At 42.7% G+C, this 24,166-nt stretch overlaps 1 pseudogene; it reads right to left on the reverse strand.

The window, feature by feature from the left end:
- Positions 1 to 427: 427 nt before the first annotated feature.
- Positions 428 to 22,079, reverse strand: LOC111969106 (lysyl oxidase homolog 1-like; annotated as a pseudogene).
- Positions 22,080 to 24,166: the final 2,087 nt, after the last annotated feature.

The raw sequence follows: 24,166 nt of genomic DNA on the forward strand, positions 1-24,166 counted from the left end.
TACAGTAAATGCCATAATGCATTAAACATACCTTCACCTGACATTTTCAGAGTAGGAAACCATAAATAACTTTTCAATATTCAAATCTCAGGGCACTGTTTGTTTGGATGTGTGGCCTATTATGTGAACGCTCCGGAGCAGTGGAATCCCAAACTGACTATGGAATTCTTATTTACACATAATAGGGACAATAAAATGAAGTGCCATATCAAAATGGATATATGTCCAAATCCTAACATGAGATACACACATGAAACTGGAAGTTTAAGTACTTTCCAGCTTGCTCTAATGTTTATGTCTCGTGCATGCCTTGAATACATTTTTGATCCATAATTGCGTTATTATTCCACAAAAATAGTTTCTTTTTTTTTAAACACAGTGACAGAAACCACATCGGTAACTACAGCCTGTAAACAACAGTCACATGTCAGTCCAAACACCTTATAGAGGTGTAAATGTATGTCTTTATTGGGTATGTCATTTTTGACAGGTGTTCAAGAAGAGAAGAACTCAAGCAAATTAACATATACTCTTATATTTAATGATACCTGCTATAATCCACAAGTCTGATTGAATAGAATCTCCTAATTATACTTTCCACCTGTCTTGGTAAACATACAATATCAAGAGCAACCAGAATACAAAGAAGTGTTGGTCAATGACAGCATTGATAGACTACTATGTACAATGTTAAAATGGTAATGTTAACGTGTAATATGGTATATAAACAGAATACAAGACTAGACCTGTTCTGCATTTGTTCATGTTTCTAAGTGTTTTACTGTAGGCGTGTGTTGCAACGGAGTGTGTGGGATGCCATAGTGGGCCATCATCACAGGGATGTCTGATAGAAACCGTACACTCAACTGGAAACAATAGCTCACTCTTTGAGAGGTAGGTAGAGGCGGCATTTTGGCACTCTGTCTGTCTGTAATGCCAGGCTAAACCTACTAGCGTAACGCATCACGACGATAGGTTTTTACAACAGTAGTTTCTTCTTTACAGTCACTCTCTGCCGCAACACACTCAATTTGAACAAATCAAAAGTATGATCTGGATTTGCATATAAAAACGATATATGAGTTCCTGGAATTTCACAAATACAGCAACAATTCAAACACAGTACTAAAGACCCTTTCATTAAAAAAGAGAATAATCCAAATACAATCAATTAAAACAAGTACGGTTCTCTATAGCTAAAACCATGCATCAGTGGGTTAATTGTCATGTGCATTCTTCTTACAAAGCTACAGATAACCTATTTGGCATCTGACCAGTGTTGGTAGTTGAAAAAGAAAAATCCATTGTAAGTTTAATTCTGGAAAGCACCTGGTTGAAAATAAATGGCAGTTCTGCCAACTAAGCTTTATGTTTTCTTGTGAGACAAATACAAAAATGAAGGACGAGGACGAAAACTGACTTTGACGTTTTTTAGAGGCGGTAACGCTCTGGGTTCTGACAGCCTCTTTATGTTGAGTGACTACTTGATGGAGACTAACGTGTGCAAACAAACAAGACCTGGCAACTCACCTCTCTCTAGTCTCTCGATAATATTACACTATGCAGATGTGCCCAGAGAATCACATTGTTTTCAACCTGGCACAAAGAGGCAGAGAGAAGGAAAAAAACAACACTATAATGGTCCTAGTGAGTCACTGGCTGGGCTGCCATGTCTTCCTCCCAGACAGCATGGATGAATGCACWATTTTTTTTATTTGTTGGATAGCAGTTGAGCCCAGACTCGTCTGGGACCACTAATTTCAGCACCAGCTCCATTGCACACCTTATTTAAAACCAAAACAAGCCACTCTGCTTACAGCTGTGAGCAACGTACTCACAATGTCCAAGATGTTTACTATTTCATGGACAAAAGCCTCATTAAGGCTGTCAGAGTAGAACTACGAGCAGTGGGGTTGGTCTGGGAGAGAAGGTTGTGGATAATATAGAAGGAAAACAACAATGGAGACTGTGGGAGACTGGAGTGTTGAGTTTGMTATGGGTTTTCAGTTTGTGTGCTTGTGTAAATATCCCCATGTTTTCTTCAGTGCCACTGGAACCCTTGTTCACTCTGGGCCCAGGAAACCAAAAACAGCACAAACAAAACAACAGCAACAACAATAACAAAATTAATTCCATTCACATTTCAATGGAACAGCACTGTCCTGGAGGACTCGCCCTGGCTGGGCAGCCTTCCCACGTCCGATCAGGACCTTCAGGATGGACACAGAACAAACAACACAATGAGACGGGTGTTCATAACACGGAGAGACAGAGAGGTTAGTGTACCTGTCCACACATTCTTACTAAAGGCCTTTTCTGTAGACCGAGGCAACGTTATTATAGTAAACTTAAACTGAAGCTAAAACGAAAACAAATCATGAAAAAACTACTTTAATAAAATAATGAGCAAACCTGTTTGAAAAACTACAACTATTATCTTTGACACCAAAACGAACTAAAAGAAAATATAACAATCATGAATTATGTTCAGTTTAAWTWTWTWTTTTTTTMGACAGAAATCGAATTTCAATGGGGTTGTCATGCTTTTGAAGTGTTTTAAAGCTACTGAACCGGGKCGGTAAATGCTGCCAGGAGATGGGTAAGTTTCAAATAGGCCTAATTTGTGCATTACTGTCACTAGCTATCACTAGCTAACAAGGAACGAAATTGGCGAAGTAGCCAACTTGATTCTTCTTAATGAACGGACATGCCGAAATGTCAGATGGGGTGGTGCATTTTTAGCCCAGTGGGCCTGTCTAACTTTTTTGTTGTTGTGCAAAATCATCATTATCTGGCTAATAATGGGGGCCTTAAAGAAATAAAATGGGCTGGTGAGGGGGCCTCAAGTGAAAAAAATGCCTGGTGTATCAGGGCCGATTTTTGGTCCCAGTCTGCCCCTGTTCTTCTTATATGTACCACTAAAGTTAAAAAGCATTGGATTGGCGTAAACATGGGTGAGAGCGAGTTTCCTTCCACCATATTTGTTTTGCACCAGTCTCAGCGCTTTTCCATTTAAATCCAAGTCACATTGAGCTGGAGTTTAGAATTTAAACCTAACCTTTGACCTGATCAATCATCCCAAAAAACACACAAAAGAAACTTTACAATATAAATGTCTCCTAGCCTCCCCACATGCTTTCTGTCCCTATCACAAAAAAGAAAACTGAAAGAAAACAATAAAAAKACGAAATAGCATGTTTGTTGTTAGTTATTCACAACTAGGACATACACATAGGGTATATACTGTCATTATACGTTTCTYTATCATTCCAATGTCAAATAAAGGGTCAGTTGGTTTTCTGAATGCTTTAGCCCACTCACCATTTAATTATCTGTGTACTCCCTATATACTCCATAGAACTAGAGGTGATTTACCACCTCACTTGTACATTTTCATTGCTCGGATAAAGTATGCTCTGAAGCTGAGTCTCTTTCATAAAAAGAGATGGATTTAGCAGTAATTCGGAGTGTAATAATGCACTTCCTAATCAACCCATTGAAAGTCCCAATAGCCAGTAATCATTCATCTTGGTGACATTGATGAACATGATTCACAGAATCATTAGGTAATGAACTAAAAAACATTATATCAGGTAGTTTGGCATAATAAAGAGACGTTGCTGTACTCACTGAGATATCTTGCAGTTGGTTGTTGTGACYAAGCGTCCCGTGTAGTGGATATTYCACCTCACCACATTGTTGGTGAAGTCAGACTCCAAGATAAGGTACTTGGGGTTGACCTGGAGCTGAGAGGCAGAGGAGGACACAAGAGGATACCACTACAGCTGGGCAGGTAGGAATAAAACAATCACTTACACAGTACTATTATCAGTGGAATTCTGGCAGAGACCGGACGGAGAATCTTGACTTGAGATTCTGTATGTGTAAATAAAACATTTGAAGTGCTGCTTAAATCATCTGTTGATGTCAATGGGGAATTGATGAGGAATTAAGATAGCTATATGTGTGCTGTAGGCTAATTTATGTGCTCTCTGACACCTGGAGTTACATGGCAAATGGTTCAGGAACAAGGGCCAATGTCCAAGGACTAGTCAGCTCTTTCCCTTCTGAGGGGCCAAGGTTGTATCTCTGTTATCTCTGTTACAGTATCCAGAGCACCGGATATTGAATGTGATAGAATAATACTATAGTATCCACGTATGGTTTCTATCTGAGACTTGTTCACTGAGAATAACTCTGATGCTATCTATATGTATGTATGATCTCTGTGGTTACTGTTCACTGAGGATAACTCTGATGCTCTCTATATGTTTGTATGATCTCTGTGGTTACTTGTATCTGTATAACGGTGAACTCTGAATTACTATATGCAAAAATATCTCAGGAATTCTGCCTTATTTACATTGCTGTCATCCCCCATACAAGCATTTAAATGCTGTGACACCCTGTGGAGATCGGGCCTGGGAGTGTTCAGGTTACTGTAAACTTGGTATCATTTGATTGCTCAATGGTGGTTGGTTTTGGGTTGAAAGGTTACACCTTCAGATGTTATAAATGGAATGAAATGCCTTTGATCTCTCTCTTATCCTGTATCCAGTCTATGCCCAAAACATTGTCAAAGACTCCAGTCACCCAAGTCATAGACTGTTCTCTCTGCTACCGCACGGCAATGCTTTGTAATAAGCTTTACGGCTTGTAGGTGAATCCATTCATTGTACAATGTTAATTAAATACCTGCCTTTGATATAGACAATTCTCAGACCAATTCTTGCTAGTCAACGTCAACGCATTGCTTAATGCTTGCTTGTATATTTGAATTATCTTTATGGAGTCAGAGAAACATTTGAATAGGCTAATTGTTTATTCTTCTTACGAGTCYCYTGTGAGGTATTTATAATATCATATATACTGTATATAGACATGTCAAATATTACTGTCCACTACATGCAACCCAAGTTAAGATTCGTCCCTCATTGAKACACTTGAGGTCAACACAGACAGGCAGAGAGCGATGGGACTGAATTGCAGTCAAAACGAGTAGATCGGTATGAGCCACAGTCTAGGAAACGTAATGTTTTATAGCTTTAGACAACTTTCCAAATGTAAAACTTTCAGATACCTTTTCCCGGTAACCTTTTCCTATGGAATGTTGCCTTTGGAATGTCYCCTTCCTGGAAGATTACCAAGTACACATCAGAACTTTCCTCTGCTCTTAGTCTCACCTTTAGTATGTAGTTCCCAGGTTGGATGTCTGTTATATCGATCCACTGGCAATCAATATCAGCGTTGTACGTATCGTAGCAGCCCGGACTCAGACCCTGGAGGAACATAGAGGAGAGTTATTCATGTGGAACATGAACAGACTATGCTTATAGCTCAGCAGCAGAGAGACGTGCCTGCACCATCTCTGACTCATAGAAAGACTGAGTGGGGTGGAAGAACTGTTAAACAAGAGACATGTTGTGGTTAATAGCAGAACTCAGATGATGATACCTTGTTGCAGTACCTGCTGCAAGACCATGACACCGACTTGCCTTCGGACAAATGAATGATGCCATGCCAAGTGTATTGGCAAATCTACCTTAGAGAGATGTGTTGGTGTATCTACCTGAGTGTGAGATGTGCAGGCATAACGCTTCAGGTGACCAAAGTCACAGGTGGTGTCCTCCAGACAGAAGCTGGCCTTGTGTCCCTCAGCCACCTTCCTTCCTGTGGTGACCTCCAGCAGGTCATAGTGGCTGAACTCATCCATGCTGTGGTAGTGTCTGTGGGTAGACAGAAGGGCAAATAGGTGGTTGGTAGTGCAACAAGAGGGGAATAAATGTCCACTATTACCATATAAAAATGCATTTGTGACAGGTAAAACGCGTCTGTGTGTAGCGCAGGAGAGAGAGGAGGCATGGAACAGGGTGGTCAGCAGGGGAACAAAGAAGAGTCCAATTTTAACATTTTTAAATTCAGTTAATGACAGGTACAACAACCAATACTAGAGACGTGCTCAATTTGCATAAATGATAATTACATGATAATCAGTAAACCAACACATAGCAAACTGTTTACTGCAGGCCACCATCCAAAGTCTTTAAATTAGGTGTGCTTGTTTATTTGAACAGCCCATTGCCCTCACCTGTCAACACTTCAACTCGGTGCAGCTTACTAAGCATATCACAACGTACCAAAGGAGACTAGAATGTAATTAATACCTACAACCAGGCACTGATGAAGCAAGACATTAACAATCGATTGATGTCTGAGGTCTCGTTAGTTACTTTATATCAATCTGGAAAGTTTTAATCACTACCGCAAGATAAGTGAAGGATTGAGCATGTATTCGTGTGTGTGTGAATGCGTCTTTGTCAGTACTTGCGTTTGTGTATGTGTGTGTGTGTTTACACAGCTTTAACAGTGTTGGAATGCTGGATTTTGCCACTGCTAGCCTAGTTACCCATGAGAACAAATCATATCCTCAGAATGTGAAATGAGTTACACCACTCCGTATCTCAGTGTACTGCCGGTGCTGGTCCATCTGAAATCATTTACTCTAATAGCCTTGCACCATCTTGTAGCTGGGATGTGGGCCGATGCCAAGTGTCAGACAGTGACCTGAGAGGGCTGGCTGTTTACTGTTGCCCTCTGCAGAACAGCATGTTGTGAATATCCTTTCCATACTAACTGTTAACACTGTGGTACTCAGATAAATCCGACCGATACTGTTACACTGTAAGGTTGAGAATACAAGTGACATACATGGGGGATTCCTTTAAATATGCATTAGWAACAGTGTTGTACTGTGAATAAGAAGGCTTCCTCTGTCTTATTCAGTCTCCTGCTGTTTGGAATAAATGGCAGCATGGTAAATGTAAAACATACTGCATCTTGATTCCCAGATACAGTAATGGCCTCGTATTTCAGCCAAGTTAGATTTCCTATGAAAGACGTCATCTGAACTGTGAACACAGTGTCTAATGGCTGAAAAGCTGGAGTGCTTTGTCAACCTATTCATCTCACATGTACTTAAATGTATCCTAATCCTAATTATTGAAATGAATCACCCTTTCTTGCAATTTTTACCGAAAGTCACATTCCAGATTCCAGACACTAAGAATTTTGTCAGTGTTTGTTTTGGTGAATGCAGTGCAGGTGTGGTAAGTGCTGGAGCTGGTTCAGTCAGTAGGACTCAGACTGTATAAATAATAACCCAGTCTCCTTACCTCATGCTCCCTGTTTTAACATAGCTACAACTTTTTACTGGCGTAGTCATTAAAGATTGAATGGAGGCTTGGAGGGAAAGGCAGACGGGTACTTTCCACCAATGGAGGAAGTGACAAATGGAAGAAGTAATTCGTTCCATAGCAGTTGGAGATGGTAAACAGCTCCTCTCAGGTGAGGAACAGTGTGTTTTCCGCAGGCTTAAAGCTACACCTTGCGATTCTCTAAGGGGGAATCTGCACCGACTACACAGGGAATCTGTAAACCCAGAGGAATTGAAAGGGCTGCACACTGGGTATCCTGAGAGGGCAGCTCTCTGCAAAACACCCTCTGTATGTGGTGTGTGTGAGTGTGTTTGTGTGTGTGTGTGTGTGTGTGTTTGTGTGTTTGTGTGTATGTGTCTATGGGCAGGGGTTTTGAGGCAGGTGTTCAGTGCAATAGGTGTTTCAAATATGGCCATAATTTTTTCCCCACGACAGACGTTTATTTATAGATGGTAGCCTTGAGATTGTTATCTCTCTGTGAGAGTGGGACAGACAGGGAGACACTGGGCCTAGAGCTGTCTGGGCTGGAGGGCCCTTTTCCTCGCCTTGGAATCCTGAATCTCCCCTTGTGACTATGTCAACTAGAGAGATTTAACTTTTGGAAGGACACAGAGAGAAGGCTGGAATAAGACTGGCTTGTAATCCTAACATACAAAACATTCCAATCCCACTTTGCACTTTATAACCACAAGTAATTTTCCAGTTGTGTTAAAATGCAATACAAAGACTTCCAGGAGGCCAGGCAGGAGAAGGGGGGGAAATATTTAGTGGATGGTGTTTGCATTCCATACAGTCCAACCAGATTACAGGAAGCCCAGAAATGTATCACATAACACCTGGGCAAACAGTAGCCATGGCCTTTGACCTTAGAGGTAATGCTTGTGCTACATAAAAATAAAGAGAAGAAAAGAGGAGCATAATCTGAATATCTGCATGTACAGTGCCTTCGGAAAGTATTCAGACCCCTTGAGTTTTTCCACACTTTGTCACGTTACAGCCTTATTCTGAAATGGATGAAAAAAAAAAAACTATCAACACACAATACCCCATAATGCCAAAGTGAAAACCGTTTTTTAGAAATGTTTGCAAATGTATAACATTTATAAAAATAGAAATACCTAATATACATAAGTATTCAGACCCTTTACTATGAGACTCGAAATTGAGCTCAGTTGCATCCTGTTTCCATTGATCATCCTTGAGATGTTTCTACAACTTGATTGGAGTCCACCTGTGGTAAATTAAATTGATTTTACATGATTTGGAAAGGCACACACCTGCCTATGTAAGGTCTCACAAGCAATGAGGTCGGATTATGTCGAGGCACAGATCTGGGGAAGGGTAGAGTTCCTCTGTGGAGATGGGAGGACCTTCCAGAAGGACAACCATGTCTGCAGCACTCCACTAATCAGGCCTTTATGGTAGTGTGGCCAGGCAGAAGCCACTCCTCAGTAAAAGGCACATGACAGCCAGCTTGGAGTTTACCAAAAGGCACCTAAAGACTCTCAGACCATGAGAAATAAGATTCTCTGGTCTGATGAATCCAAGATTCAACTCTTTGGCCTGAATGCCAAGTGTCACGTCTGGGAGGAAACCTGGCACCATCCCTACGGTGAAGCATGGTGGTGGCAGCATCATGTTGTGGGCATGTTTTTCAGGGGCAGGGACTGTGAGACTAGTCAGGATCGAGGTAAAGATGAACGGAGCAAAGTACAGCGAGATCCTTGATGAAAACCTGCTCCAGAGCGCTCAGGACCTCAGACTGGGGCGAAGGTTCACCTTCCAACAGGACAACGACCCTAAGCACACAACCAAGACAACACAGGAGTGGCTTTGGGACAAGTCTCTGTATGCCCAGCCAGAGACCGGACTTGAAACCGATCGAACATGTCTGGGGAGACCTGAAAATAGCTGTGCAACAACGCCTCCCCATCCAACCTGACAGAGCTTGAAAGGATCTGCAGAGAACATTGGGAGAAACTCCACAAATACAGGTGTGCCATGCTTGTAGCTTCATACCCAAGAAGACTAATCGCTGCCAAAGGTGCTTCAACAAAGTACTGAGTAAAGGGTCTAAATACTTATGTAAATGTGATATTTCTTATTTACATTTTTTAAAATAAATTAGTAAACATTTAAAAAAAAAAACTGTTTTTGCTTTGTCATTATTGGGTATTGTGTGTAGATTGTGTGTAGATTGATGAAGAAAAAAATATATTTAGGATGATGCTGTAACATAACAAAATGTGAAAAAAGTCAAGGGGTCTGAATACTTTCTGAAGGCACTGTACATCATCCGGATTTTAACTGTGTACATCTATTGTACTGTTTGATCATTATTGATCACTCTATTGTGTAAATGGACATAAATGTTATATTGAGATGTACATATTTTTTTATAGAGAAATCTGAATCTAATGATGCACACTGTATTTAAATGAAACAGAGTTCATGCTATCTGTTTGTCTCCATAAAACACGGATTCTAAGGTTTTATCCTCAACTTTCTGTACCGTATAACATTTGCTCAATACACAAATTAAAATAGGGATGGATTAAGGGGTCATATACTGACTACACATTGTATTCAAATATTCCATTGGGGGGCAAAATGTAGGACAGTGAAGTTGATTTGGTAAAGAGTTGTTCTTTTCTCAAACAAGCACACTTGTTACTGTGTTCTGTGTTGTTCCACTAACACAAATCCATGTCATCATATAATACCAGGCACCAGGCCTATGATGCCAGGGCTCAGATTGACAGGAACATTTATGGATTCTATTACATTTCCATTGGCCAGTCAAATCGAGCTGTTGCGTTGGCTAAATCCCGCCCTGGAAACCAATGTATAAACGAACAGTGATGTCACCAGGCAACATTGCCAATCTGCTAATGGGCAGTCAACATTCCATAGAGCTGAGGACAGTAAGTACAGCCTGAGACTTGTTGCACAAACCCGAGGAACACAGACATACTGTGACCAATAAAACCGTTGTGGAACGCAAGGTCATAGAGGAAGGGCAGGGCAGAGAGTGTCCAAACATATCAGTGATGTCATGACATACTGTATTAAGTAAAGTCATGATTTCACCAAAAAGAGCAAATGTGAACGCACTGACCTCAGCTAACCAAACTAATACAAAACGAATGAGCTAAACAGCCAACTTGAAATGTCACATGAAACAGCAAATCTGATTAACCCTGTAGAGCAAGGATCTTACCGTTTTTAGCATAGCAAGGTTGTGTACAATGGCGCCGGAGAGGATGGCTGCTGTTTTATGGGCTCTTAACCAACCGTGCTATTTGGTAGTTTTTTCGCATTGTTTGTAACTTATTTTGAACATAATGTTGCTGCTACCTTCTCTTATGACAGAAAAGAGCTTCTGGACATCAGAACAGCGATTACTCACCTTGAATTGGAAAAATAATTTTTCTTTAATGTGCCGGACGAGAGGGATTTACTCCAGACACCCGAACAGGCCCTCATCCCCATCATTTGCAGGAGAAAGAGACTGAGGTTTGGCGGAAGGAGATCGGGGTGCATTGTGAGGATCCAGTGACGAGTGGCTAATCTGCATTTGCCATCTGTCCTATTTGCCAATGTACAATCGCTMGATAATAAAATGGACAAACTAAAAGCACGTATTTCCTACCAACGGGACATTAAAAGCTGTAATATCTTGTGTTTCACAGTGTCGTGGCTTAACGATGACATGAATAACATACAGCTGGCGGGTTATACACTGTACCGGCAGGATAGAACAGCAGCCTCTGTTAGACAAGGGGTGACGCTGTGTGTATAGTTGTAAACAACAGCTGGTGCACGATATCTAAGGAAGTATCGAGGTTTTGCTTGCCCGAGGTAGAGTATCTACCTAGAGAGTTTTCATCTATATTCTTCGTAGCTGTCTATTTACCACCACAAACCGATGCTGGCACTAAGACCGAACTCAATGAATTGTATACCACCATAAACAAACAGGAAAACGCTCATCCAGAGGCGGCGCTCCTAGTGGCAGGGGACTTCAATGCAGGGAAACTTAAATCCGTTTTACCTCATTTCTACCAGCATGTTAAATGTGCAACCAGAGGGAAAAAAACTCTAGACCACCTTTACTTCACACACAGAGACGGGTACAAAGCTCTCCCTCGCCCTCCATTTGGCAAATCTGACCATAATTCTATCCTCCTGATTCCTGCTTACAAGCAAAAACTAAAGCAGGAAGCAGGACTGTTTTGCTAGCACAGACTGGAATATGTTCCATGATTCTACCAATGGCATTGAGGAGTACACCACATCAGTCACTGCCTTCATCAATAAGTGCATCGATGACATCGTCCCCACATGAACTGTACGTACATACACCAACCAGAAACCATGGATTACAGGCAACATCCACACTGAGCTAAAGAGTAGAGCTGCCGCTTTCAAGGAGCGGGACTCCTGAACATCTAATCAAATGGCTACCCAGATTATTTGCATTGCCCCCCCCTCTTTTATGCTGCTGCTACTCTCTGTTATTATCTATGCATAGTCATTTTAATAACTCTACCTATATGTATATATTACCTCAATTACCTCGACTAACCGATGCCCCCGCACATTGACTCTGTACCGATACCCCCTGTATATAGCCTCGCTATTGTTATTTTACTGCTGCTCTTTAATTATTTGTTACTTTATTTTTTTATTTTTTTGTATTTATCTTAAAACTGCATTGTTGGTTAAGTGCTTGTAAGTAAGCATTTCACTGTAAGGTTTACACCTGTTGTATTTGGCGCATGTGACAAATACAATTTGATTTGAGTATCATAAACCAATAGCATATACTGTATGGGTTTGGGGAAACACTGGTTACTCACTGATGGCAGCTGTGCCACTCCCAGGTGTGTCGAGGTCGGTTGGGCATGAAGTCAGCCGTCCCCTGGTTCTTAACCCTCTGTGGGAAGCGAAGCAGGACTCTGACGTCATAGTCTGTAGTCTCAGCGCTGTAGGCAGTGCTGTGGGAAGACAAACACAAAGTATGGAATAGCAATGAGTGAAGGAAAGTACAGATGGCTACAGAGAACTAGTCTCCCAATGGTTGTCCCGGTGAGTTTCTGATACCTCAGGCTCACAATGTGTTCCTGCAACAAGACAGAATTAAGCGGGTCTGGAAAAGCTGGGGGGAAAAAATATGTTAAATAAATAATTCACACTACAGATTACTGTGATTAATCTCCATAGCCTACTGCACACGTTTTCAGTTTTGTAGCAAGGAAAGCTTTGAAGTGGACAGGCATACACTGTGTAGAGAAGTCCAATATGAACACATTTTTTAGAATTGTTTTAATAATAACCTGCATTCCAAAGTATCAGTAAAAATCATTGTAATTCATCTTATGGCTGTTGTTGACATTGGGGTGTATAGCACATTATACAAGGCCATCTGTCCATGATCGCTGATAACACAGACAGGATATGAGAGGGCTTCGAGGAATGGCTGTGCTTGAGATGGGAAGGAGGGCAACCAGGAGAGGCAGTGGGACAACAAAGTTCATCGCCATCATTTAAATGCTCTGCTATCTGGGCAATTGTACCGTACCCATCTAACCCTGGGGTCAAAGTCAGAGGAACATTATGTGTGCTGCGACTGCAGACCAAACCACTCAGAGAACCGTTTACTGACAGGCCATGTTACATAGGCAAGCCTTAGGCTGCGTTTACACAGGCAGCCAAAATCTGATCTTTTGCCCAATTATTGGCAAAATACATGATCTGATTGGTCAAAAGACCAGTTAGTGGCAACACATCCAAATTGTATAAATGCAGCCTTAGTGACAGGCCTAGGTGACCAGATTTCAGGTTATTGATGTTGCACTGTGAACTGGGTTCCAAACTTTATATACTGCAGCTTAGATAAGGAGTACATTTACTAAGCACGTAGATAAAACAGTCCGGCGCTGAGACATAATATGCTAATATTCACGCATAGGCACATGGAATCTTTCAATCTGTTCTAACTGGAGGAGACTGATTGTCCATCAGAATGTGTATACTGGCTTACAAAAACTGGTGATAATCTTTCATGCCATTAAAGTGTGCAGAGTGACTACTAACAAAGTTATTGTATGTTCTCCTCATCCAAAGCAAACACAGACACTTATTAAAACACTTAAAAGGTTTAAAATGGTCTCTTACCTTGCCAAGCATTTCTCCTCAGCAGCACAGCGGAGAGAGTACATGTGAGCCCTCTGGATGTACGTGGAGGCCTGCACATAGTTGGGATCAGGAACCAGGTCTGGCAAACCTAGAACAACACACTTGGCTCAACACATAGTATCCTTCGACAGCAATTGATTCAATCATGTTAGTATCAATACCTTGATGCCAATGTCAACTTTTACAGGTCTGCTTCCTCCCTTGACATAATATAGAGTATTGCTGTGGTGCACCGACCAGTGAGATCATTCCTCAAATAAAACAGCACAGCTTTACACCTGTTTATCAGCTATATTTCATTACCCTGCGTTGTGTTATTGTAAGGACTTTGATACAGATGCAGTAGAAGTTCCCGCTTTTAATGACGTGCAGCTTATAAAGCCTTCCTAAACACTACATACATGTGTTACAAACCATTTATAACCGTATTTCATGCTTTTATAAATGCTTCATATATGTGGCATAACTGCGTGACATAACCACCAATGTCAAATGTGACATAACCCACTCTGTCAAATATGACATAAACTTGTGCTTTATAAAGGGTGGTATAAGCACCGCTTAATAAAGGCCTTATAAATCATATTAAATTGAGGCTTCACAAAGCATTTCTAAACCTGTCATACATCTTGGTAGAGCATGGCAACGCCAGGATATTGGGTTTGATTCCCAGGACCACCCATACGTAAACATTTATTCACGTATGACTGTAAGTCGCTTTGGATAAAAGCGTCTGCTAAATGTCATATATTAATTCACTAAAACATTTCTAGGATGGCCCAAACTCTTTCCCTCTTGGGTGCATAGTCAATATTGGACCTGAACTCAACTTTCCCCAAAATGCTGTGCAGCAGAAGGACACACGCTCTAATGTGTCCCTTAAAAAATATTTGTTTTTGATTTCCCCCATTTCTTCTGGTTTACCCCAGTTTTTTAAACATTTTTTTAATAGAAAAACAACCAAATTTGATTTTTTGTGTTCACAACAATGCTTAAACTACATTAGGGGATGACTTTTGAGGTCTGGAAAAAATCTAAGAAACTAAGATTTTTGAATGTTGTTTGGTTAGCAGGTTTTCTGTAGTGCAGTAAGCACATATGTGATTCGGCCGCCAATGGAATTGGTTGAGTAAAAGGCCAGCAACACCGTATTATTCAGAGCCCCATGAAATGACACCATCTATACATACTAGAGACCCTACAATACTTTTACTCCGGCACGCAGAATACTTCTTGCTCTAAGCCAATATGTATTCCATATACAGTGATTCGAATTGGGGGCATTTATTTGACCTTGGAACATGTTTTAAACCCCAAATTTAATGCAAATCTCACTTATATGAAAATGAACAAATATGAATCATTGTTAATGTTTAGACAATTATTTTTCATATATCGTTAATGGTTATTGACACTTTTCTACTATTACGCTGGGTACTTTTATTTAAAACATTTCTGAAATTCCGTGACATGGAAGTACTTTTTTAGTGTTGCCGACGAGACACTGATCATATTATGAGCTCAAATGCCCACTTGTGCTGCCGCTGGACAGCGAAAGGATATTTTCTCCAAATGATTTCTGAAGGACTACACACATGTGGCTATTCTGTGTTGAGCGGTTAACAAAGAAACAGGTCCTTCTATATGCTTAATATAGAGTTATTTATGAAACTTTAGTTGTGATACAAACGTTGGGCTATATGTTAGAATTTCTTTTGCATTTTACCCCCTTTTTCTCCTCTCATTGCTGCAATGCCCCAACAGGCTCTGGAGGCGAAGGTTGAGTCATGCGTCCTCCAAAACATGACCCGCCAAAACCGCGCTTCCTAACACCCGCCAGCGTAACCCAGCCGCACCAATGTGTCGGAGGAAACAACTGACAACCAGGGTCAGCCTGCAGGCTCCCGGCCCGCCACAAAAATTGAGCCTAGTAAAGCCCCCCCCGTTCAAATTCTCCCCTAACCCGGACGACGCTGGGTCTATTGTGCACCGCCCTATGAACCTCCCATTATGGCCGGTTGTGATACAGCCCGGGATCGAACCTGGGTCTGTAATGCGATGCAGTGCCTTAGACCGCTGTGCCACTCGGGAGGTCTATATGTTTAGATTTTTAATACATTCTAAGACTGCAAGATGCGACTCTGATGATAAATGGCATGAGCTCTAGTTTGTTTCTTGCGCAGGCTGCAAACACTTCATCAGTCTCTCATTCACAATTTGACAAGCACTTGATAATGCCTCAAAATTCCTGGCGGCATCCCCCTTGTGTGGCTGTAATGCCCTCTTAAAACATCCAGGTCTTTTTGTGGCCAGTGGCCGTTGTACCTATGGGCTGAATATAATAATTATAATTCCCTTCTCCCGGCTGCTAATAGCCTTGCTTCGAAGCACCTCTCACTTCCATGATTCTCTCAGATATCTCAATTCTTATTAACCAATGACTGTCACATGATCTGTTCCTTCTCACCAGCATCTCAGTGCCTGTAGGCTACAAGTGAAGACAGACACATCGGGGACGCAACTGCGCGCGTCCTTCTTATCAAATTCCGAGGCGCATATTGAAGATATTGGAATAACTGTCCACATTTACTTTTCGTCAGCCAACAAGATGAGTAGACCTAACGAACAGCAGAAGCACTAGCCTCTGTCAATCTACTATCCCCCATGGTACAAAAGTTGACCTATTCTATTGCATTTTTATAGTGAAGTTATCTTCCCCAAACTTGAAACTCACGCGCCGCCTATGTATGCCAGTTAGGCTCTACACCGGTTATAAAGCAAATTAATGTGCTTAATTATAAGAAGTTATTTGGRCACTTTAGTTGTGATTCAAACCTTGTGATACAAAATATATTGGCCTATGGGCTACGCTACATGACGTGTGCAAATCATGATTTTAGAGGGTAAATCATCTTTAATATTGCAGATAGATTGTGGCATATATATATATATATACAGTACCAGTCAAAAGTTTGGACACACCTATTCATTCAAGGGTTTCTATTTATTTGTACTATTTTCTACATTGTCAAATAATAGTAATAGTTAAGACATCAKAACTATGAAATAACACATATGGAATCACGTAGTTACCAAAAAAAGTGTTAAAAACAGGGTATGAGATTAGGTATAATGTGACTAACATGACATCACTTTAGAGTGTGTGCCATCCTTCAGCACAACATGTCACCCTGTATAAAGCATGATTACATCATATTCGACATAGTGGGGTTATGTCACAGTTGACAATGGTGATCATTTTACGTAGCGCTTATGAAGGCTTTATGAAGCCTTTAGAAGCTGAACGTCATGTAAAGAGGGACCGAAGATTTAGTGTAGAGTTATGACCACAAGTTACATATGGCAGCACATTCAGATAGGTGGAAATAAGGGTCCTGTGGTCCGTAGTCAGGAATCACTAATTACAGTACATTCCTGATGATCATCTCAGAAGGATTAGTACTCCCTCCCTATAGGTCACTATAGATTCTGATCTTAGTGTACACAAAAAAAGCTAATCATGCCAAGAAAAATAAAATGGAGTATACATGAATGAGTCATTCATTCTTTAAAAAATTCTTCCATCAAAACCTGAATGTGAAAGTGAAAACATGGTTGGTACACACAGGGAGATAATTATGCTAAAACGCTGGGGCCTCCTTATATGATGTGTTGTTTCATGACACTAATCCTAATTTGAACCTGTCATTCCATGTTAACCTTTGGCATGAAAAATACATTCAGACTATTCATATCTGGAGGGGATAATGCTAAGCATTAGAGAATCAACTTCATCAACTAGACTTGCAATTCTGTTCTGCTACAGTAGCCAACGTTTATATTTAATATTTGTTGTGTGCTCCTAGTAATCAAAAATGGAAAGATATTTCACATTAATGCAAGAAAATGAGCGAGATGGAGGGAGAGAGAAAGAGAGAGAGAAAGAGAGACAGAGCAGCACGCTAAGGTAAAACAACAATGATCTCACACCCCTCTGTTCCTAAACTGGGCCAGTGACCGACTCTGTCAGAGAAACAGAAGAATAAATAAAAAAGCAGGCCTGCGTTGTCAGAGCTAATGTGTGTCCCATTTCCAGTAAAGGGCATGCCAGAAAGGGTCACTGGGATACCTTATCACCACCCTCTTCCCTCCCCCTTTACCTCAACCTCAAAGGCCAGACATCCACTTAAATGTGAACCAGTTGGAGCAACATAAAGTCAATCCCAAGTTTTGACCTCTGGTACCATTCAAAAACTACCATCTGCTTCATTTTGGTTCCAGCAAAATTGACAAAACAGTAAAACAACTGAAGCCATATGGGGACATGATATTTAGCGTTGTGCTTTTCTATTCCCACTCTGTCATRACTGTTGTTTACAGCAGGCCTTGGATACAGTTTGTTTATAGGAATTCTACAGAGAAAGCTTCCTATCTCCTCTGCCTGTTTAACGTCCAGGTGAGCCTTCCCCAGTTTAGACACYGGTTCAAGTGAGGGTTCTGTCTTTCCCAGCACTGTGTACACATCCTATTTGTCATCTCTCTCTGAAGCAGACTTACAGGCCACGGGAAGCTTCCTGGGGCAGACCATGTAAACACTGTAAGGCCTGTGTGAAATGCAGAGGTTTTCCATCCAGCAGCGGACTCTTCTCCCTCTTCTTTCGGCAAGGCCTTTGTTCTTTAGCCCCCTAATCTCCGGAAACTGGAAATTGGGTATTTTTCAGAGGGATAAAGTGTGTCTGAACCAAAAGCTGATCAGCCCTCGAAAGCATTTGCCAAGGCTGTACATACTGTATCATATTCTAAGTGGGGCACTAGAGAAAATATGTTGGATTTTGCCAGTTCTTTTATAATGTCTTTCCCTGAAAGTGTACAATACACAACATGCAAACACATCCCTTTTACGAAGTCAATGGCATGCCATTTATTTTTTGAGAACAGCTCTTTCATTATAGTGGGTGCATGTGAGAATACGTGAGAGCTTAAGAGTGGTGAGAGAATAGAGTGCAATACAAATATTGCACTATATAATAGTGCTGTGACGGTTGCAGTCACAGCACTCCATGAACAAGGCAAGTCCGAGCTTATTGCAACACACCAACACAGGCTCTTTCCACATCCCTCATTTATCTTGTTCCCATTCAGGCCATTTGGCAATAAACAAGACAAGTTACTACTTATCTCTATTGACAATTCAATACATTAACACTTCCCACTGGGCAAAAACAGGTTGAATCAATGTTGTTTCACGTTAGTTGACAACTCAACCAAATATAAATCAAAACTAGACATTGAACTGATGTCTGTGCCCAGTGGACTTTGGATAGTCCATGTGTAGATGCTCTACAGACTACCTAGAGACTATCACTAACATTTCAACTGACTATCTATTAACCTTAACCCTAATCCTAAACTTAACCCTTATCCTAAACCTAAACTTAACCCTTACCCTAACTCTAGCCCTAACCCTTATTCTAAACCTAACCCTAACTGTAACCTAATCAAGCAGTTTCTTATCAACAGATAGTTTGTTGATAGTATGACCATCTGTAGAGCATCTATAGATGGACTAGCCAGACTATCCAAATAAAATGTGACCCTCAATACCTCTGTATCTAATCTGTCTTTGATTTGAGTCCTATTCATTTGAGTGGGAACAAAGCGATCCGGTCTCCACATTTGAAGGTATGTCAGTTAAATTGGATCCCTTGCAGCCTGCCTTTGCTTCTATTGACTGTCAGCCCACTGGAAGAACCTCTATCACATTGATTAAATGGCGTGTGAGAAAGCTGAGGCATCTGCACACATGTTGGCTGCGTCTAGGACAGAGAAGAATGCTTCCACATTCCAGTGTCTTAATGAGTGAGACTGAGTTATGGAACTGAAGCACATGGCACATTAAAGAGCCTGATGCACAGCCWGGCCAGGCAGAGGAATAGAGATATGTGTAWGTCAATCRTCCATGCTCCCAACCAGAGGAGAGMARCCCATCTGATGTCCCAGCCCCTCAGGCCATGGAGGCTCCTAGCAGCTAGAACAGAGAAAACMCCCACACACGTGTTGGCYATTGCGTCACTTTTRGSCACASGGCTTCAGTTACTCTAAATAAATGTTTTCCACATTGCTAACTTTGGGCTCCAATAACAAAGTCGGTGTCCACCCCTTACCCTCACCATACTCCCTAACCCGGCCCTATGATTGGCTCTCAGGACAGAGTCTATCAATTACCCTTGGTTTTCAAGAAATTGTGTGTTTTGAATTACAAAACGACTCCTGGGCCTTTTGGCTGGGCCGCTGCATGTCTAAGAGCAGCTTATTGATGCTCCCTCCCTCCCTCTTCACCCCAGCTCATACTAAATATTTGTTTGATTTCCTGAGGCAATGGACCATGTGAAACAGGGAACTTTCACTTCTCCGTCCCCCCCCTCCTCTCTCTCCTCTCTCTCTCTCTCTCTGGGAGTGGTACAGGCAGCACCCCCCTCTCTCCCATCCCGCTCACCCAGGCCCCAGTCACCCTCTCCAGCCAGCCCCAACACCGAGGTCACCTCTATTCCAGTTCTACACCAGACCTCCCCAAGAGCCAAGCCATTTTCAGCAGACTATTACTCCCAAGCTATGACAGTGAGCCGAGTGTGTGCGCTCACAACATTGGCAGGCCTTTCTCAAACCTGGTTTCAATAACCCCTGTGAGTGAGGTAGAAAAGATTAACCGTCCTTCAGTAGAGTTTGCTTTTGTTTGGCAAATATAATTGAAAGACTTGACCAGAAAATAGCAATGGTTTTTAAAAAGAGATTTCCATGTACTGTGTTTCTGGGCCTGCGAGATGTGAAATGAAAGACCTCTAGGAAACAGTGTACTTCTCCAGCTGCTGAGGCACATAGCTGGGGAGACAGGTGGTAAGGGTTCTGTCCCCTTGGGCTCACACTATCCACCGCTGTCAGGAAGCAGCAGAGGAGCAGAGGAGAGGAGCCACATTCCCTTCTTGTTTTCTCTCCTTCAACTGAGGAAAAACTTGGATGTGACCCCACAAGTGCATCATCCACTTCACATGTGCACTACCATTAGGATCTGGTGGTTCCTTTGTGGTTTGCATGACTGTCTTGTACTGCTCACATCAAACAGATAAAGTTGACTAAATAGAAGATGACATCTCTCTTGTTCTTTAGGACCACATACAGATCATCTTTCATACTTTCAAAACAAATACTGTACATTCTGATGATTTAAAACATTTGGTTGGACAGTGGACAAAGGCTGGCTTTGTTATAAGACATAAGACGTTGAACTAAATGACTTGTTAATGTGTTAATGTGCATGTAATTGCACGTACTCTCTGTTCCGGCCGGTAGACACTCCCGACGTTGACGCTGGGGTTCTCCACGGCCATGTTGGAGTTTCTTCTGGCACCACAGGCTGGTGGAAGGGAGCTGTGGCTGCACCTGAGGTCTACCGAACGGGGGAACTGCTGTACTGGGGGCTTCGTACTGGAGGCTGAGCGCCAGCCACTGTCCTGTCCGGGGCAGCGGGCACTGTGTCGGCAGCGGAGCAGCAGCAGGATCTTCTCCTCCATTGTAGAGGCTGTGTGTGTATCTGCGGTCCAGGCCATCTGAAAAGGGTGGCTGGGCAGCCCGTGCTGGCACAACAGGCACGGCAGGTACGGCAGGGTTGGGCCCGTAGCCATAGGACTGGTAGTAACGGTAGCCATCCTCACCATAGTCCTGCGGGGAGCGTGGAACCACAGGTGCCAGACCAGCACCAGTTCCACTACCCGACTCCAGTGTATCCTCGTACCACCAGCACCATATCCTCCACACAAGCACCATAGCCTCCACCTGTGGCTCTCTGGAAGGGTGGCTCTGCGTAGCCCCGACCTGCTCCTCCACCACACTAGGATCATAGGGCAGGGGTAGGGCTGCTGAGGGAAGGGTATTGTGGGTAGGGTTGGACAGGGACGTTGTAGGAGATGAGAAGGATGATGAGGATGACGAAGAGGACCCAGTGGATGGCCTGAAGCGGGGGTTGGTGGAGCCTGTCCCCACGGAGCCCTGGCGCCAGTTGTCGGGCACCTGTCCGAAGCCAAATGGATGTCTGGCCTGTCCTCTCACGGTCTCCGAGCCTCCCCTGGAGGGGGCCTGCCTGCGTACATTCCCACCTTGTGGTCTGCGGGGGGTTCGGGGGCGAGAGTCAGCCACCACCACTCTGTGACTTCTCTCCTGTTCCTGTGCTCCGGCAGGGACGTATCAGCTCCACTGTTGAGGAGGCTGAACCTCCGGCCGTTGTTCTCCCACTGGATCATTTGTCTCCAGGGGGTGGCAGCGCCATCCTGCCCACAGCCTGGTCCTGGGCCCATCCGGAGCCCAGTAGTACACACACCAAGCTCGTCACAACAAGAGGCAGCATCATCATGACACTAAATACACCTCAACTCACCACCACACAGAGAAAAACAACCAACAGCCACTCAAACACGACCAACCACCTGTAGCCTATGTCAACACAGCATGAATCCTCTTCTGGGGTATGGAGCAGCGCGTGGTGGGGGTGTGGAGAGGATAGCAGGAGGATATGCCAGTGGTTCTGTCCATTCGCTGCTCCTTACAGCTGGCTAGAGAGGCTAAGGATCAGTCTGTGTCCAGGAGCAGTCATATCCGGGAGGGGGGAGTGGGCTTCAGAGGCCGCTGGTGTGCGAGTGTCTGTTAGTGCTGTGAGAGAATGCCCTGTCTTCCTGGCTGGTCTAGCTGCGCTGATGACTGTCAGTTGAATGTAGCTTTGGTCTCCACTCAGCCTTCTGGAGAGGAGTGCCTGCCTGTGTGCCTCGACTGCAGCCTTCTATTTGCTTCTCTGATTGCTTACAATGGGCTGTGAAAAAAAGCACTCTCAACTTCTGTTTTTCAAAGGAGAGGTCCCACATGGCCCTAGTGCTAGAGCGGTTTCCTGGACTGACTGCTGGAGCCAGAACTCGCTCTGTAAGGCTTCCAGAGTCAACATCACCATCTGCAAAGGCACTCAGATTTATACCGCGGCTCACTTTCCATTGCCCAAATTCTTTTATCATCTTGAACAAGCAAAGATGCGTTGAACATGGCCTGGATTCACCCACACAGGTGTCTAGCAAACCCTTTAACTTCATAACTACCTACAGATGGGAAATAACATATAACAAAAATAACTTTAGAAAGGAATTGGTAACAGAGTTTTGCTCACTCAGATCAGTTCAGTTACAATGAGCAACAGGTTCCGTTAAACTGGAGAATTGATGAAGAGGAGAGAGTGTGAGMGACAGCTTTCAGAGAAACACAGAGGGATCAGATAGTCTTTGATMCAATCAGATCGGCCTTTGAAAATAGTCACTATTATTGCCTTCTGTATGCTTATTTCCTGATATGAGGGGATTTTCCATCTGGTTATAGAGAAAGTCTCGTTGTTTTTTAATCTCAACAATCCTCCCACTATGTGGTTGTACTGTGAAAATGTGAAATGTGAAGTGTCCCCCACCRCAAGGCCTATTATGCAATGAAGTTGAGGTCAATTAAGCAAACGCCTTTGTTACTCTCCCCACCCAGCATCTCCCCTGTGGCCAGTACAATGCACAATACACCCATACAGAGCTCCCAGATCAAACTGTGTGCACTGGCCCCTTTTAAAGGATAGATGAAGTTGCTCTTATATCTGTGTAGTAACGCTGTAATCACACTAGTACACAACTGTTCTCAAAGAAAAGTCAACACATTCCAAACATGGGGATTAACAGCAGATCTGGTTCCTGTTTGCCTTGACAGAAAGAGAGGGAGAGAGAGACAATATCATATTTTTCCTGTTATCAAAATCAGTGGTTTCCAATGTGTTTGAGTTGGCATGGGCCTTTGTCGGGAACGGGCAGAATGTGCTACAGACCAACAAAAGGACAACATTCCACCACCACAGACAGGATCAGAGGTTTAAATTAAATCAGCTGAGCTCTGCCAACTCCGCTCGGCTCCTTTTGAAACATGACTCAGTAAAACAAGCTGATTTTGTTTTTCTTCACATTTTCTGAAAGTCAGACCAATGTCCTGCAAAGAGCTAGCCTGGTTCCAGATCAGTTTGTGCTGTCTTTCCAACTCCTATAGTCAACGCTAATGAGGAAACTTAGGAGGAGCTCCTCCAGGGAGTGGGCCAAAAGGCTCCTGTAGAGGGCATCAATATGTATGTGATACTGTGACGCTGTATACAGCAGAGCAGATAACTAAATCATTCCCAGGTGCCACTTGGCTACGGCTCTACACAACCTTCGTGGTTCAAGACTGTATGGAGCAACCAGCACAAACTCAAAAGAGATGAGAGGGGAAATAATTTGAGTATTGAAATGCTTTACTGCATCTTACACACGTCAAGCAGATATTCTTGGTTCGGCCTTAGTTTAGCTAGTTCTGTCATTGATGAATTAGGATCATCCAACAGATCAAGACCGGAAGATAACAAGATAACAAGATAGCAAGCAGTCCAGAGGAGAAAACAGGGAGGCAATTTCAGCATATCTCTCGATTCGGAGAATTGGTTGGAATCACTAGCACTTCTCACATGCTTTCCCTTCTCGTAAAGTGGATATCCTGCTGAACAGAACAGAACAGGTCGCACAGCCGTGCTGTTGCTCTTCCCACTCCTGCCTGCAGCACAGTTGATCTCTAATAGCCTGGTATGATCAGATCATTATTTTCTTGTGCAGCTATCGCAGGCTGTTAAAATGTCAACTACCTTTCATTCACCAAGTGAA

Source organism: Salvelinus sp. IW2-2015, linkage group LG10 (genome assembly GCF_002910315.2).
Source record: "Salvelinus sp. IW2-2015 linkage group LG10, ASM291031v2, whole genome shotgun sequence".
NCBI classification, from domain to species: Eukaryota; Metazoa; Chordata; class Actinopteri; order Salmoniformes; family Salmonidae; genus Salvelinus; species Salvelinus sp. IW2-2015.